The 18,067-nt window shown below is 38.9% G+C and overlaps 2 protein-coding genes across 12 annotated transcripts in view; one reads left to right on the forward strand and one right to left on the reverse strand.

Moving 5' to 3' along the window:
- The window catches only part of LOC126628420 (N-terminal acetyltransferase A complex catalytic subunit NAA10-like), an 85,374-nt gene that overhangs the window by 23,624 nt on the left and 43,683 nt on the right, over positions 1–18,067 (forward strand). Inside the window, exon 2 of one of the 7 annotated variants that reach the window (XR_007625419.1) lies at positions 8,160–8,281. The exons of 5 other annotated variants lie outside the window; for them this stretch is intronic. The gene's annotated coding sequence lies outside the window, so the exon portion shown is untranslated. Of the gene's footprint in view, positions 1–8,159; positions 8,282–17,238; positions 17,909–18,067 lie in introns of those variants that run through there. One more of the 7 variants, XM_050298097.1, reaches the window with a different exon arrangement.
- LOC126628415 (disease resistance protein RGA2-like) overlaps positions 1–18,067 on the reverse strand; it is an 87,297-nt gene that overhangs the window by 21,610 nt on the left and 47,620 nt on the right. The window lies entirely within an intron of this gene.

Genomic DNA, 18,067 nt, shown 5'->3' on the forward strand with positions numbered 1-18,067 from the left:
TAGGAACAAGAATCATTTCGCTTCTTCAGTTTCACGCGTTTACTAAAACAGGACATGTTGTATTTATAGAGAATAAGAATTAAAACATTTCGATGAGCTCACTACTAGTTTTATAGGTTTTCTTAATTAACTCAATCATATAGTAAAAATTCAAATCATTATGTTTTAATCACTCCATCCACGTGGACCCTTAAATTATACCGGTACTGAAATAGGTTTAAAATCACTGTTCACCTACAGTGAAATGACCGTTTTGCGCCTATTTCACTCTACCTATAATATGATTCTCTTTCCTCATATTACCATCATCTTCTTTCACTTCTCTTACACTTTACTTTTTATCTTTTTCTTTATATAAAAAATTATATAAAAATGTTAATATAATTTAATCATAATTGTCTAAATAAAACAGGAGATAAAGGAAAAGATATTAGAAGGGAAAAGAATTTTACAGCGCTCCCGAATTCTTAATTCCACCTCTCTCGATGAAAACACTACGACCAGAAAACCTCATCAAGTTGACCAAAAAAAAAAAAGGTCTCTCCTCTCAACCTGCTATTCCATCTCTCTCGCAGCGGAAGTGAGATTCGTTCAAGGTAATTCCAGTTCAGAAGGACAAATTTTTCCAATTTCTGGGTTTCTTTTTGCTTCTGTTCTGTTAAACTCATCCTGAAGTTATTTGTTCATAGACTAAGTATTGTTGTTCAATTAAAGATTTTTGGGTTTCTTTTTGCTTCGTTTCTGTTAAATTACTCATCTTGAAGTTAATTTTGTTCAAAAACTAAAGTATTCTTCTTCAATTAATCTTACAATAAAGCACATGAGAACGTGGCACACTAGATGTTCGATGAAAAGTGTCAATATTTCAATTTCTAATTTCTGTGTATATAATTTGTGACGAAGCAGAACGAGTAAAGCCAGCAGCTGTGATTTGTAAAGTGGAAGATTGGATGTGTTGATGTGTGGCATGCTCTAATTAGGTATATTTTTGTGTAGTAAGAAAGCCAGAGAGAGAGAGAGAGAGAGAGAGAGAGTCGCGTTTTTGTTTTTTTTTTGGGATTGGGTTAATGTTTCAGTCGTAAACTTGATTATGAAAGTTGAGGACATACAAGTGACACATGTACTTGGGAATTTGTAAGTTACATGCAAAGCTCATGGAAAGTAGGCTTTTGTAATGTGTCTAATGACATGTCTACTCTACAACGATTGTCTTCGAACACTGTTGTCACATTTTGGGGGAGAAATTTCGAAGTAAGGTGTTAATGTCTGATCTAAGACTAAGTTGAAATTTCGAAGTAAAACGTTTATTTCATTGTTTCGTTTTTTATATGAAAAAACATTTACTATTGAAAATTTTCATGGTGCTGTGTTTTATAAAAGATTCAGGGCGGGAATGATTTAGATTTCGTTGATTGGCATCGTTTTTCAAGTTTTGTCTGTGCTTTTGTTTGTAGGATCAACTTGCAAAAGAACATAGCAGAAAACAAACATTGTCAATTTATTTGTTGAAATATTGCAGCTATCTGCACGACTCCCTCTTTCCCTCCCTCCATTTTCTTCTTATGAGTTTCGTGCTAATTAACATCAATTTGTATATCGATAAAATAGGATTTGAACAACTCTTTATATGTATATAGAGTTGTCAACAACTACTGTATATTATATATATACACACACACACACACTTTGGCACTCGTTTTGGCACACCATCTAAAAGATTATGGTGGTGACGGAAAATTCACAATCGGAACTCAGTAAACAAAGCAAAATGAGGATCTTGTCTCACTGTATCTTTGATCCCAGCGAAAACCATTGGCATGTAAACTCCCTCCCGAGACGTAAATGAGTGAACCTTCAGGGTCACAAATCACAATTCAGTCTTGTTTATTAGCAAGTTCAGTACACGAATTTCCTCATTTATCGTACAATTCAAAAGCTTAAGATCTTTGACTGCTCATCTTTATGTCTTTCGCGCCTGAAGAGATGATAAATCAATGACAACAGCCAGTGCCAAAAGACGATAAATCAATGACAACAGCCAGTGCCAAAGATCTGCTCTGGCTTTTTCATCCCCTGCCAGTATATCTGCCAACTCCAAGCGAAACAGAAAAATCAAATAATAGACGTTAGTTGCCTTGACAATGTATGGGTATTCATGAAAAAGGTTAATATCAGCCGACTCCGTACGACACAGAAAAATCAAATATTAGACGTTAGCTGCATTAACAATTTTAAGTTATAATAGTCATATAGTTTGAACAACAGGATGAAGCATGGTTAGTAACGTACCAAAGAGATTGTACGAGTACCATAGGACCTAAAATTCGATTATTGACTGAAGCATGGTTAGCGATAGGTTTTGTAACGGTAGTTTTATGAAACATTCAAAACAATAATGCAGAGGACTTATTGAAGTTAATTATGAGTTATTGATAGACCTGTTGTATTCCTAATAGATGGAATAAACCCACATCTCGCTCTTTAGCCTTGCTCTTACGAGGGAACAGACGCTATTCTGCCAAAGGGTGACTTTCATGCTGGATTAAGAATTACTCTTTTCTGTAGTGTGTATGCATCATACATACATGAGTAGCATTTTGGTATTGAAAATGCAAAACAATAGCTTTTTGAAGTGTGAGATTGTATCTGAAGTTAAATTTTTTGATGATTAGCTATCCCGCCTTCTCTGGCTTTTCAGATCTGGGGAGAATAAAAAGTGTTTTTCTGTTTTTGGCAATTTTTCTTTGTTACAAGTTTTCTCTTTCATCCTCCTAATCATTGTGTTTGGTTAATGCTTGGAGCTTTAGTTGTTCTGAACATGAGTCTCTCTTCAGAAATGTTTTAAATCGGGGATCTCTTTATGTTCACTAGTTAATCACCCAAGCATGTTGGCATGATGGCTAATTTCTTGGGAAGTTGTTGGAGTGAGATTTCCTACAAGAAGAAATACCTCCACAGATTTGTTGACCGTAATCCTCACGTTCGCCGAATCCTTCTTCGAGATGTCCCAAAATAATCTTCCTCCGCAGTTTGGCGAGCGGGTACCTGCAAAAGATACTCCGATGCTCAAGTCAGTCGATTGATTTCTATCCTTTGGATTCTCTTGGGTTCTCCTCACCTCCCTTGTTCTTTGGCTCCACTCCATTTTTATAGGATTGCATGCCTGGAGGGCAAGTACCACGATCTCTCTCTCCTTCCCACTTCCTTAGTGGTCCTCCGTAATATGACTGCATGCTTCGGGAACAAGCACCACATCATACTTTCCTTTCCCACTTCCTCAGTGATCCTCTGTAATGGAGGCGGTTACCTGGACACGTGCGCCTGCTTGTTCCTCGTGGGCTCTCCTTACGGTTTACCTTGCTTAACACCATCCTTAGGTGACTTGGATTGGCCCATGAGTCGAAACCCGGATTTTATCCTCCCACAATGCCCCCTTTTTCCCCTTTTTACGTATGTAAAATAGGGGAAAATTAAGTTTTTCGATCACATGTGGCCTTGAAACTATGCTTTTTGAACCTAGCTAAACTTTTAGCATTTCTTACTAAGACCAACATTTGTGGGAATTGCTTTTTCTACAGGTAAACTTACCTTCAGTAAGTTTACCAAAGTCATTGTTTCGTGTGCTTGACTCTCGAAAGCCAGACAGGCTGCTTTGCTTACTTTACGAAAGTCACCTCGCACCCTCACATAAAATGTGGGCTGACACCTTCCACGAAAGCAGACTGACATTACGAAAGTGGACTGACATTACGGAAGAGGACTGACATTACGAAAGTGGATGACGACTGACATTACGAACGTGGACTAACATTACGGAAGAACTGACATTACGAAAGTGGACTGACATGGCGAAAGAGGACTGACGAAATTTAACTGTGTAGTCTGACATGTCACACTTATGCGTATCTATTATATAACTCACTGTCCTGTCCCGTCTTACCTTTATACATACATACATACATACATACATACATACATACATACATACATACATATATATATATATATATATATATATATATATATATGCATACTTTTGAGGACCTCACGTTCTTGCCAGACTTTTGCACGTTTCCTTATATGTACTTTTGTGGACATCATGTCCCGGCCAGATTTTTGCATGCCTTTCTATATGTATACTCGCCTATATATATATATATATATATGTACCCTTGTGGACATCACGTCCTGTCTAGATTCTTGCATGCTTTTCTATATATATATATATATATATATATGTATATATATATATATGTATATATATATATATATGTATATGTACTTTATGTGTGTATACATATATATGTTTGGATTCGTAGGCATATATAGGCAGACCTACGAGCAACTTACGTGTGCATATCTCTGCTTACTGACATGCGGACCTCTGCACGTACTGTTCATATATTCGTGTCCATCTTATGCACGCATGTGTGTGTGTATATATATATATATATGTATATGTGTGTGTGTGTGTCATTACCTTGTGTCTCTCCATCTTTGCTTGTCTTCACTTCCTCTGCTTAGTTTCTTCTCCAAGCCTGTGATTTCTTGCTCCATAAACCTCTTAGTTTACAGGTGATTTTCCATTTCAAACCCCTCTTGTGGGAATATTTCAAATATTTCACTTTCGTTATCGATCTAAAAAACCGTTCAACCTTGAATTTACTCTTAATCAATTTTTTACCTTTTCGATCTTGACTGGGTCTTTGCCCATTCGATCTTGGGTTTTCTTTTTCGGCTCGATCTTAGATTCTCGATCTTGATTGGGTCTCTGCCCATTCGATCCTGGGTTTTCTTTTCCCACACGATCTTAGATTTTCGATCTTGATTGGGTCTCTGCCCATCCCACACGATCTTAGATTTTCGATCTTGATTGGGTCTCTACCCATCCGATCCTGGGTTTTCTTTTCCCACACGATCTTAGATTTTCGATCTTGATTGGGTCTCTGCCCATCCGATCTTGGGTTTTTTTTTTTACCCACACGATCTTAGATTTCCGATCTTGATTGGGTCTCTGCCCATCCGATCTTGATTCGATCCTCATCCCTTGGTTTATACTCTTCAGCTTTAGACTTTAGTCTAAGATTCGAATAAAGTGCAACTTTATTATCATACAATGAGGAGATGTCAACGGACATCCAGGGACGCCCCCTTTGACATGCAAGGAAGACAATAGGGGATTTACCCTTCAACATTGCTGGAAACAGAAACTTAAATACTGAAAACATAAACACGAGAAGCTAAATGTGGTACTTTCTTCAAATGAATTGCGCTCTATAGGCGCATCACATACTGACTTGTTTCTACGTGCCTGAGTTTATAAGCTCCATTTCTGAAAGCTTCAGTCACCTCATATGGTCATTCCCATATGCGTCCAAGTTTCCCTACATTCAAATCTTTTGTGTTTTCCATGACTTTTCCCAAGACCCACTCAAATCTTTCGTGGTAGTGCCCATTGGAGATGTAACAATAGTCACGGTGACCTACTTTGATTGGATAAGTTCCTCTTCCTCTAATCTGATGATTCCATCAGCTCGGGCCATCACCTCTCTCATGTCCAGTGGTGGCGTTTCAATCAATGACCTACGCATCTTTGTTCCAGGCAACACCCCTTCTCGGAATGCCAAAGACGCAGTGTGGGACTCACATTCTTCTAGGGTGGACATCTCTTCAGTGAACCTAGTCATGTAGCTTTTGAGGCTCTCGCCAACATTTTGTTTGGTGCTGAACAAGATCGTAATATCTTTTCTTGGCCTCCGATTGCAGACATATTGAGATATGAATGCTTCGCAAAGCTCTGTGAAACTTCCGATAGACCTTGGTTTCAGTTGTCTGAACCAAGTTAACGATGATTCCGAAAGACTTGAGGGGAACAACTTACACAGGAGGGCCTCGTCGTCTCCTTCAAGCGCCATTTGTTGTTGAAAGTGGTAAATGTGTTCGACGGGATCAGTTGCGCCTTCGAATAGCCTAAACTTTGGTTGGGTGAACTTGGCAGGTTTTTTAGCTTTTAGGATGTCCTCTGTGAACGGTGATTTGCGAATCCCTCTGGCTGCTTCCAAGGCAAGTTCTGCCAGGGTCTGGGGCTTGTATCCCTTCACAATCTTCTCAATTTGTTCTCGCAAATCAACATCCTTTACCTTTTTCGATCCTTTTCCCCTGTGATTCTCTTCGCCCTGATTTTTCGTCACTTCAACACGGTTACTGTATGGCGCGCTACTAGAGCTGCCCCCTTATCTTCCTCTTTTGCGCGTTGTCTCTTGGTGCCGATTGCACATTCTACTGCGTTTTTCGCTTCAGCCTTCTTCAACGCCTCATCTGCTGTCTTTTTTGTTTCACACAATTCCCTCGTTAACCTTCTAAATTGTTCCATGGCAAGACTGGGTTCACTATTTTGTGATTGAGACCTAGCATGTACCGATCGAGTCCCTACGCCTTCAGAGGGATTCAGAACTTCTTGTGCGGATCCAGTCATGTTTGTAGTTTGATTTTGTTTCCCACAGACGGCGCCAACTGTTGGAGTGAGATTTCCTACAAGAAGAAATACCTCCACAGATTTGTTGATCGCAATCCTTACGTTCGCCGAATCATTCTTCGAGATGTCCCATAATAATCTTCCTCCGCAGTTTGGCGAACGGGTACCTGCAAAAGATACTCCGACGCTCAAGTCAGTCGATTGATTTCTATCATTTGGATTCTCTCGGGTTCTCCTCACCTTCCTTGTTCTTTGGCTCCATTCCATCTTTATAGGATTGCATGCCTGGAGGGCAAGTACCACGATCTCTCTCTCCTTCCCACTTCCTTAGTGGTCCTCCGTAATATGACTGCATGCTTCGGGAACAAGCACCACGTCATACTTTCCTTTCCCACTTCCTCAGTGATCATCTGTAATGGAGGCGGTTACATGGACACGTGCGCCTGCTTGTTCCTCGTGGGCTCTCCTTACGGTTTACCTTGCATAACACCATTCTTAGGTGACTTGGACTAACATTACGGAAGAACTGACATTACGCATAAGTGTGACATGTCAGACTACATAGTTAAATTTCGGCAGTCCTCTTTCGCCATGTCAGTCCACTTTTGTAATGTCAGTTCTTCCGTAATGTTAGTCCACGTTCGTAATGTCAATCATCTTTCGTCATCCACTTTCGTAATGTCAGTCCTCTTCCGTAATGTCAGTCCACTTTCGTAATGTCAGTCTGCTTTCGTGGAAGGTGTCAGCCCACATTTTATGTGAGGGTGCGAGGTGACTTTCGTAAAGTAAACAAAGCAGCCTGTCTGGCTTTCGAAAGTCAAGCACACGAAACAATGACTTTGGTAAACTTACTGAAGGTAAGTTTACCCGTAGAAAAAGCAACTCCCACAAAGGTTGGTCTTAGTAAGAAATGCTAAAAGTTTAGCTAGGTTCAAAAAGCATAGTTTCAAGGCCACATGTGATCGAAAAACTTAATTTTCCCCTATTTTACATACGTAAAAAAGGGAAAAAGGGGGCATTGTGGGAGGATAAAATCCAGGTTTCGACTCATGGGCCAATCCAAGTCACCTAAGGATGGTGTTATGCAAGGTAAACCATAAGGAGAGCCCACGAGGAACAAGCAGGCGCACGTGTCCAGGTAACCGCCTCCATTACGGAGGATCACTGAGGAAGTGGGAAAGGAAAGTATGACGTGGTGCTTGTTCCTGAAGCATGCAGTCATATTACGGAGGACCACTAAGGAAGTGGGAAGGAGAGAGAGATTGTGGTACTTGCCCTCTAGGCATGCAATCCTATAAAGATGGAGTGGAGCCAAAGAACAAGGGAGGTGAGGAGAACCCGAGAGAATCCAAAGGATAGAAATCAATCGACTGACTTGAGCGTTGGAGTATCTTTTGCAGGTACCCGCTCGCCAAACTGCGGAGGAAGATTATTTTGGGACATCTCGAAGAAGGATTCGGCGAACGTGAGGATTGCTGTCAACAAATCTGTGGAGGTATTTCTTCTTGTAGGAAATCTCACTCCAACAGAAGTTGTGAGGTGTCGAATGACTAAACAGGTCCAGTAAAGTATAGATTTAAGAAATGACCAAATATAGAATCTAGTATTGATAGAAAATCACTGAGAGCACCGAACATTTTTTATCTACGCACTGAAGAAAACACTCTTATATGTTGTAATGCAGTGGGCAAAGAGATTGAATAGAAAATAGAATGTTTTCCAACTGACATTCAGAAATGAGCACCCAAATAAAGTTCCTAGACTGTCGCTTGCACCAGGTAGGGTTCCGATGAAGTTTTCGTGGCCGTGACTGTATCAAGTTCTATTTCTGGAAATAGAGAAGAGTGCAGAAAACTAATTATGTTGTAGTCTGCAAAGTCAGCCTTGGCATTGATGTAAATTGAAGTAAACTTCGCTAGGATGTTGGTTTGGCATAGTGATCGAGGCGCTAATGTATTTGCTTTCATTTCATTTCCTTGTTTCTACTTTATCTTTTGTCATCACAAAATTTGCAATCTAAAATAGGAGGTTTTTAGAACTGGCCTTCTGAAATGAACTGCAAATAATAAGTTTCTATTCAATTTCTTGCACCAGTTGGGTTTTTGTAGCCATGGTAAAATGTCAAGTTCGGCCTCGGCACTGATGCAAATTTGGGTTAACTTCACTAGGCTGTCTACACTCCCACTCACTCCAGTTTAACATGAACGATATAAACATGTTAGAAGTTGATCGACATTTTAATTTATTTGACTTTTGTAAAGATTGAGGATCGACTGATAGACGTTCTTACTACGGTATGTCCAATTGAGTTTATCATAGCCACTAGAAAAAATGGGCACTGATTTATATGCCACTCAGCTGAGGTTACTTAGGGCCCATTTGGAATCTTCATTGCATCTAATTTTTTATTTAAATAAATAATAAATGTAGCTAAATTAGTTAATATGCATTAGTTTCAAAACAAAAAATTGGATAAAAATATAATACCAAACATCCCCTTACATATGAGTTAGTTTGAGCCTTAGTTTCAAAACAAAAAACTGGATAAAAATATAATACCAAACATCTCCTTACACAAGAGCTAGTTTGAGCGAGAGGTTTTTATGTCTCAAGAGATTGACGCCAAATTAGTAAGAGATGGATTGCAAAATGTGAGATTGGAGAGATTAGACCATTACAAAAGTATGTAAGAGGGATTTGGATGCGGTGTAAGTAGTCAATTTTCCAACATATTGTTAGCAAAACTTAGTGTATAAGTATAAGTAAGTACATCTTAATTGCTTGGTAAGGAAAAATCTAGATTAAATCATGATCATATGATCGTCATCAATCGTCAATATTAAATATACGTTAATGGTACAATGTCAAACAGCTTGAGCTAACTTTAATTTAACGAAAAATCAAATAACAACTTCATTTAATGAAAATGGCATGAAAATTAATGAAAATGACAGAAGCTAAAAGAAAACAAGCTTAAATAAAGGACTCACAAGCTGGAAGTAAGTCCAGTGTGCAAAATATTTTTTGTTTTTTCAATCCATGCCATTGACGGAATGCTACCTTCCATCAGCCCAAACCGTTTAAATTTTTGAATTTCAAACTATTTGCTTAATTTGTCAAAATGACACATTTGCAAAAGAAATTGAGGATTGATTCGCAGAACAAGCAGAGAATTTCTCAAAGCAAAACCGTAAAATAGTTCAACTAGAATTTTTGGTGCATATTACGTCCCCATTCTGCCAACTTAGGTTAACAAAATACCAATGCAGATACCAAAAAGTTTCAAAGCTGATACAAGATTTGTATGTACCATTGCCTTTTGAATAGGCTGCCCTCTTGCATCTTCCCTCATGTCAATTGTAGAAGTCATGATTTCGGTATATATTGCATAAAACAACAAGTTAAAACATATATGAGTAACAATTACCGTAAAATGTTTAGTATTTGCTGTAATATGAAATACTTTTTGTTCGTTAATTCTCTTTTGATGGGTTCAATTAAATGTCTATAAGAAGGACGGAAATCACTTTCCTTGTATAATATATGCTTAGAAATTACATACGTCATGTTGTATAAGAATTAGGCTGGTTGTACTGCTTTGTGTGTTTCAATCTCCTGTTTGGCTCCTCGTGATACTTTTGAGTATTTTGACGTCGTATAATTTATTGCCATTTTTTAGTCTAAAGAAGGGGATGCAATCAATTTTGTCATTCCTTTAAAAACAAATAAATCTTTCTAGGGGTGGGTTCAAAAAACTAAAAACCGAAAAAAATCGAACTGAACACCGAATCGAAACCGAAAACCGAAAAAAAAAACCAAACCGAAAAAGAAAAAACCGAACCAAACCTTATTGGTTCGGTTTTGGTTTTGGAGGTTTGGAAACCGAACCGAATTCCTTTACACTTTATGAATGTATGTTCATGATGTTTCTTTTGTGAAACTTTGTTGCCAAGTTTGAAACTAAGCCTAGGACTTTTTCAAGGAGCATACTTGATTCAATTAGAGAGGATATATCATTGGTTATGAAGGAAAGTTTTGGAAGAGCTTCTCTATTTATTTGCTTTTTGAATGGATACGATGATAATTTTTCTTTGCAATTGAGGTTGTTGATAGAATATGATTGATTTATATGATCTTATATATGTACAACTGCCTTCTCACTTTCTCATTTTCTTATTATTAGTCTACCAATATAAGTATATTTTTCAAGATTCCATATTAAAAAAAAAAAACAAGTTCTATAAAATTAAAAAAAAATCAAAACCAAACCGAAAAAAACCAAATTGAATAAAACCGAAGTTTTGGTTCGGCTTCGATTGTGGCAAAAAACTGAACGAATGAAACCAAAACCCACCCCTAAATCTTCCGGGGGTGCTTTCTGCGTTTGTGCCAGTTGCCCACGCGTCGATCATCGTGGGATGCTCCGCTTGGACTACGCATCGCCTTCTGCTTCTTCACCGCTTCTTCCCCTCTCCCTCCTCGCCTCATCTGCTAAACGACGACCTTCTCGACGACATCCTCTCGCACCTACCCGCCTTATCCTTTGCATCAACGGTGTGCGTTAGCAAATCCTGGAACCAAATCTGCAGCCGAATCCTCACTCGCCCGAAGCTCGCCTCTGCCCTCTCTCTCCACCCCTCATTTCGTTGTGACTAATTTTGGAAGTTGGTTTGGATTGTATGTGATAGTACCGATGCTCAGCACCCTGTTCTCAACCTGCAAATTGCCAAACAACTATGGAGAACAATAGAGACGGAAGGAGAGAGAGAGAATTGTTTTTTGTTATATTGATAATGATTTTTCTAATTCACCATTTCAGGACCACCCCACCAATTTGATTACATATATGTTTCCACTACGACAATTGCCAGCTGGCTAGAATACTAAACAACTAGATTATTACTAATAAAAGTACTACTAATTGCAAACAAATCACAATCGTAACATTGTCCACTCCTTCAAATAAACCTTGTCCACAAGGTTGTATTCACAGAGAAAAATTTGGGAATTTCTTAGCCAACTCATCATAATCCTCCCATGTAGCATCTTCTTCCTTGCTGCCCTTCCAATGAACGAGTAGCTGCACTCCCGCTCCATTTCCTTTTCTGTAAACTCGCCGTTGCAGAATTGAGATTGGTTCCCGAGACTGCAACCCATCTTCTGTCATCACTGGTAGTGTTGTTAGAGGACTAACCCCTGGACCCAAATGCTTCTTCAAACAGCTAACATGGAAGACATGATGTATTTTGGAATCTGTAGGAAGTTTGAGTTTGTAGGCTACACTCCCAATCCTCTCCAAAACTTCATAAGGGCCATAAAACCTAGGATGTAATTTATGAAAAGCATGTGCAGCCAATGATTGCAACTGGTAGGGAACCAATTTCAAATAAACTAAGTCTCCAACTTCAAACTCGTTTTCTCGTCTATGCTTATTAGCTTGAGCTTTCATCCTGTTCTGAGCCACCAACAGATTAGTCTTGAGCATAGCTAAAAGATTATCCCTTGCTAACAATCCTTGCTCAATTATATCCAGTTTTGCAGTGCCTTTTTCATAAGAAGCAATATGTGGAGGGGGATACCCATAAACAACTTCGAAAGGAGATAATTTGGATGAACTGTGAACTGAAGAATTATAACTCCATTCTGCCCATGGGAGCCAATAGAGCCACTTTTTGGGTTGACAACTTGTGAAGCACCTAAGATAGGTCTCCAGGCACCGGTTAACCACCTCAGTTTGGCCATCACTCTGAGGGTGGTATCCTGAACTCATGCACAACTTAGACCCACTCAATTTGAAAAATTCTTTCCAAAAAGCACTGAGGAATACAGTGTCTCTATCACTTACTATGGTTGATGGCATGCCATGCAGCTTGAACACATGCTCTACAAATTCTTGAGCTACCATAGTTGCAGTATAAGGGTGTCCAAGAGGAATGAAGTGAGCATATTTGGATAATCTGTCCACAACCACGAAAATAACAGACTTTCCCTTGCAATTGGGTAAGCCACAAATAAAATCCATGCTAATGTCCCTCCAAACATTTTCAGGTATTGGAAGTGGCTGAAGCAGACCTGGTGGTGACAAGGTCTCATACTTATTCAGTTGGCACACCCTGCACTCGGCTACCCATGACTTAATATCTTTTTTCATCCCTACCCAATAAAAACTTCTTTTCAATCTATGGTAGGTTTTTTGGACTCCTTCATGACCGGCCATTGGAGTGCAATGATGCTCTTCAAAGATCTTTTGTCTCCAAGTTGAATTAGGTCCAATCACAATCCTAGCTTTGTACTTTAAAAAACCATTATCAATGTGGAACTTTGATAAATGGGAAGTAAGTGAGTTGGCGTGTGTGGCTGCCCTTAATTCCTCCATCTTTTTTGTAACCCACTCATCTTTTTCCAATTGTCTCCTCAAGTCATCCAACCACCCAAAATAAGGGTATGTGATAGTGACACATTCCACTAACTCTTCAGTTTGGTGTGTTGGTAGTGTATGGACATTAGGTACCCTTGATAGGGCATCAGCTACCACGTTTTCCACACCTTGTTTATATTGGATCTCATAATCATATCCCAATAGCTTTGAAACCCACTTTTGCTGGAATGGAGTAGTGGCTCTTTGATTTAAAAAATATTTCAGACTATTGTGATCTGTTTTGATGATGAAATGTTGCCCCTGGAGGTAATTTTGCCACTTTTTAATAACATGCACCACAGCTATGAGTTCTCTTTCATAAGTGGATAGAGACTGATTCTTGGGGCCCAAAGTCTTGCTGGAGAAAGCAATGGGTTTTCCTGTTGCTGCAGGACAACACCTATGGCGCGTTTACTAATCCGTAATCAAATTGAGAGGAATTGGATTGAGGGGGAATTGGATTGAGGAGGAATTGAAATGAGGTGGAATCAGAATCAGATTCCTGTTGAAGTTGTTTACTAAAACTGTCAGGAATCGGAGTAGGAATGATGTTGAGTCCATATAAGTTGTTTACTAATTCATTTCAATCGGAATGAAAACTAGGTTGATTACTATATTGCCCTTACATAAATAAATTATTTTCATACTAATAATTTAATTAAATTCTTAATTAAATTTATATAATAAAATTCATCTATATAAGCATGTATAAATAGGTTTTATTTATTTATTAAAAGATGACAAAAATGATATTGAGTCTATATAAGTTGTTTACTAATTCACTTCAATCGGAATGAAAACTAAGTTGATGACTAAATTGCCCTTACATAAATAAATTATTTTCATACTAATTAATTAAATTAAATTCTTAATTAAATTTATATAATAAAATTATCTATATAAAAAAATATAAATAGGTTTTATTTATTTATTAAAAATGACATAATGAGTGTCAAATGAAGGGCAATGTTGGGATAATAAGAAACAAGTGAGGGCATAATTGGAATAAAATATGCATTCCTGATTCCCTTGCCCTTAGGGAATTCAAATACCTCACAAAACTAGGGAATCCGGTTCCTCCAATTTCAGGAATTGGATTCCTTGTTTCGTGTGGGCTCCACCACTTTTTTGATTCCTTAATATTTAGTAAACACCGGAATACTCCGTAATCGGAATTCAATTCCCTTTCTTTATTCCGATTACCCTTACGTAAACATGCCACTATTTCATTTGCAAAAGCATCACATTCAATAACAAATGGAATTGAGAAATTAGGTAGGGCTAACACCTTAGGAGATGTCATGACCCTTTTTAATTCTTGGAAAGCCGATTCTGCTGCCTCAGACCATTTGAATCCATCTTTTTTAGTGAGTTGGTACAGGGGCTGGCATATCTTGCCATAGTTTTTTACAAACTTTCTGTAATAACCTGTCAACCCCAAAAATCCCCTCAGCTCCTTCACATTTCTAGGGACTGGCCAATCTAAAACGGCTTGTAGCTTAGTGGGATCAACTGTAACTCCCTCACTGGAAACTATGTGACCCAAATATTCAACCTGTTGCTGACCAAAAGAGCATTTAGACTTTTTTACATAGAGCTGGTGCTGCCTTAACAACTCTAAAGTCTGGTGCAAATGAGATAGGTGATCCTCCCATGTTTTACTGTAAACCAGTATATCATCAAAAAACACCAATATAAATTTTCTGAGATAGGGTTTAAAAATGTCATTCATCAAGCTCTAAAAGCTTGCTAGTGCATTGGTAAGCCCAAAGGGCATCACCAAAAATTCATAATGCCCTTCATGGGTCCTGAAAGCAGTTTTCTCCACATCTTGTTCATGCATTTGAATCTGATGGTAACCGGATCTTAAATCCAGCTTGAAAAAATATCTAGCCCCAAATAACTTATCAAACAGGTCATCTATGAGTGGAATAGGATATTTATCCTTGATAGTGATGTTATTCAATTCCCTGTAATCCATGCATAATCTCCAAGTGCCTTTTTTCTTCTTAACCAGTAAAACAGGGAAGGAAAAAGGGCTACGGCTAGGTCTGATAAAACCAGAGTGCAGCAATTCCTGTACTGCTTTTTCAATTTCAGCTTTTTGTAAAGGTCCATAATGATAGGGCCGAATATTTGGTGGCTTTGATCCTGGAAGCAAAGGGATCCTATGGTCATGAGTACGTGAGGGAGGTAATGTAGAAGGAATAGTAAATACCACCTCGAAATTGTTCAAAATCGTGTGCAGCTCATTGATTTGGGAGGGAGTGAGTTCTGATGTGTCAACAGGTCCAGTATCTAGAGAATATAAAAATAATCCCAAGTTGGAAGTGGAGCTCACTTTATTGATGTGATGCACCGAGAAATCCTGTATAGAAGATTTTGATGGTGCACAATGAGTCAATTTAAATTGCTGAGGTCCCAACTGAAACTCCATAGTTAGGTTTTGGAAATCCCACAAAACTGGACTAACTGTGGATAGCCACTGTACCCCTAGGACAACGTCACAACCCCCAAGAGGTAAAGCAAACAGATCACTGTAGCAAGTATACTGTCCCACCGTCAACTGAAAATTGCTACAGTACCCTTGACTTTTCACTCTACCCCATCAACAATCATCACCTCAAAAGGCTTTGTTGGCTGAAGTGACCACCCCAATTGCTTGACTAATTTTGAATCAATGAAATTATGGGTGCTTCCAGAGTCTAACAACATTCGAACTGGTTGATTTTTAACCAATCCTTCCACCTTCATGGTTTGAACAGAGGGTTTGGCACTAATGCCATAGAAAGCACACTCACTTAATGCCATGCTTTGTAACTCGACAGCAAGCTTTCACAGTGCAATCACGCCATCTGAACCATTGCAGCGGTTCATTCTCAAAATGTAAAGAAGCGGTCAGGACCTTCTGATGTGCTGGAGTGTGATAATAAGCAAAATACTGCTCAGCTTTGTAGATCCAAGCGGAGGGATCGTCGCCGTCGGTGAAACGGGGAAAATCCAGACGATGCGGCCATTGAGGGCGCGGAGTGAAACCGCCGTCAAAAGAGTCACGACGTGGATAGCGCGGAGTCTCCAAATAACGGCAGTCGCCGTCGTCAGTAGGATGCGGCGGATCTGGATCTGGAGGATTTGGAGCTGCAGAGGAACCCTCGCCGCCGCGAGCGCTAGGATCGCGATGCAAATGCTCCAAGATGAGGGAGAACTTCGTCTCCAAGGAGGTGAGGCGGGCGTCCGAAGCAGCTTGGATCTGTTGAGGAAGAGCTTCCAAAACAGTTTCCACAGCAGAGAGGCGCGATTCCAAGGTCGACATCCGAGAATTGTTGGTGTGGCGGGGCATACAAGAGGGAGTCGCAGGATCTAGAGGATGATACCAGTGATAGTACCGATGCTCAGCACCCTGTTCTCAACCTGCAAATTGCCAAACAACTATGGAGAACGATAGAGACGGAAGGAGAGAGAGAGAATTGTTTTTTGTTATATTGATAATGATTTTCTAATTCCCCATTTCAGGACCACCCCACCAATTTGATTGCATATATGTTTCCACTACGACAATTGCCAGCTGGCTAGAATACTAAACAACTAGATTATTACTAATAAAAGTACTACTAATTGCAAACAGGCTAATCACAATCGTAACAGTATGACATTTCCAAGTATGTATGTGTTCTTGCTCATAAAAACCCCTTAATATTAATTAGAATATCTGAGCACGGTGAGATTTTTGTATGATGTTTATTTATTTATTTAGGGTTTGTGGGTTTTAGAGATTTTTCTGTGAAAGCATTAATTTTTATATAATTTTTTATTGTGGGTTTCGATTATTTGGTTATTAATTAGGGTATTTGAGCTGCTGGATGCTCGGAGCGGGAACCTTTTCTGCCCATTCCTCTAAAGTCAGTCCGGCCTAGCCATATTCCAGTCGGGATCTTTTCAACAGCATCATCTGGCAATTCAAATGAAATCCCCTCACCCATTGTCTTTGAGAATCTTTTTCTGATGGAGTTTGTGATGTTTTGCCGAATAGGGTTGAAATCCATTGGCTTGAGTACAATGGCATCATCAACAGTATCTAGTAATTCCCGGGGATCAAAGTCTAATAGCAATAGGTGTATTAATTATCAAACCCTAATTTGAACTGTTTGGATCATTGCGGATTTTGGTTTTTTTTATAAAAAAAAATTGCGTTGCTTCTACGTGCTGTATATTGGCTGATGGGTTTCGGAGTATTTTTTGTATTGTTGATTGAATTTCGCCACGTCGGATTGGTTTTATTTGCTACGATTGGTGAGGCTTATTACTGTTGATGAGTTTGGTTAACAGGGTTTTCATTCCATTTCAGATTTGTTTCAACACACACTTCTCGAAATTTGCAGGATGCTATGGTGATAGTTTCTCTGATCTAATCAAATGAACTATTTGATGTCAGTAGTTTGAGGGCTCCGACCGCAACACACAGCAGCTGCGATGGAGGAGGAGAAGCGGCACTTGGTGATGTAGAACCTATTCGTTGATCAATCTGAAGAGGAAGAGGAAGAGGTCGATTCCGAGCACAAGTCCAATCCCCAGCCCTGTTCTGTATGATCCTCTAATTTCAAGTTTCCTTTCTATTCTGATTCCAAAAGCATGTTTGGGAATGATTAGGGTTTCAATTTTCGCTTAAATCTTGGCTGAAGGAAGATATAGTTTGTGCTTTTGTTAATGGCAGTGGATGATGTGGATGATTTGGATGAAAGTTTGTATCTTGGGGATTTTTTTGCTTGCTGTTGTTTAGGCCTGGACTGACAAAGTTTTGTGGAATGAGATTCTTATGAGTAGTCAATTTTAGTGGGATTGTTGTTTCAATCTGGATAATGAATGAGGTCGTTTTCCTATGTGGTCTGTCCTTTGATGTTGTAGCAGATCTGGAATTTTGTGAAATACTCTTTATTGAGAATGAAGTGCCACAAATTGAAGACGAATAAAAAAATTGCACATCTTCTGATTAGAAATATAGAATTGGTTTTAAATTATTTTCTTGACTGTTTTTGTTCTGATGTGCTTTACCGATAAATCATGGGTTTGCAAGATATTTTTTGTTGTTTTCTCTGTGTTAACTCTGCTTTTACTTCGTTAAATGGTGGGTGTTATCATTTTCTCTCTTTTTTCATATCTGTCTTTGCCATTGACTG

This window comes from Malus sylvestris, chromosome 7 (genome assembly GCF_916048215.2).
Source record: "Malus sylvestris chromosome 7, drMalSylv7.2, whole genome shotgun sequence".
In the NCBI taxonomy this organism is placed as follows: Eukaryota; Viridiplantae; Streptophyta; class Magnoliopsida; order Rosales; family Rosaceae; genus Malus; species Malus sylvestris.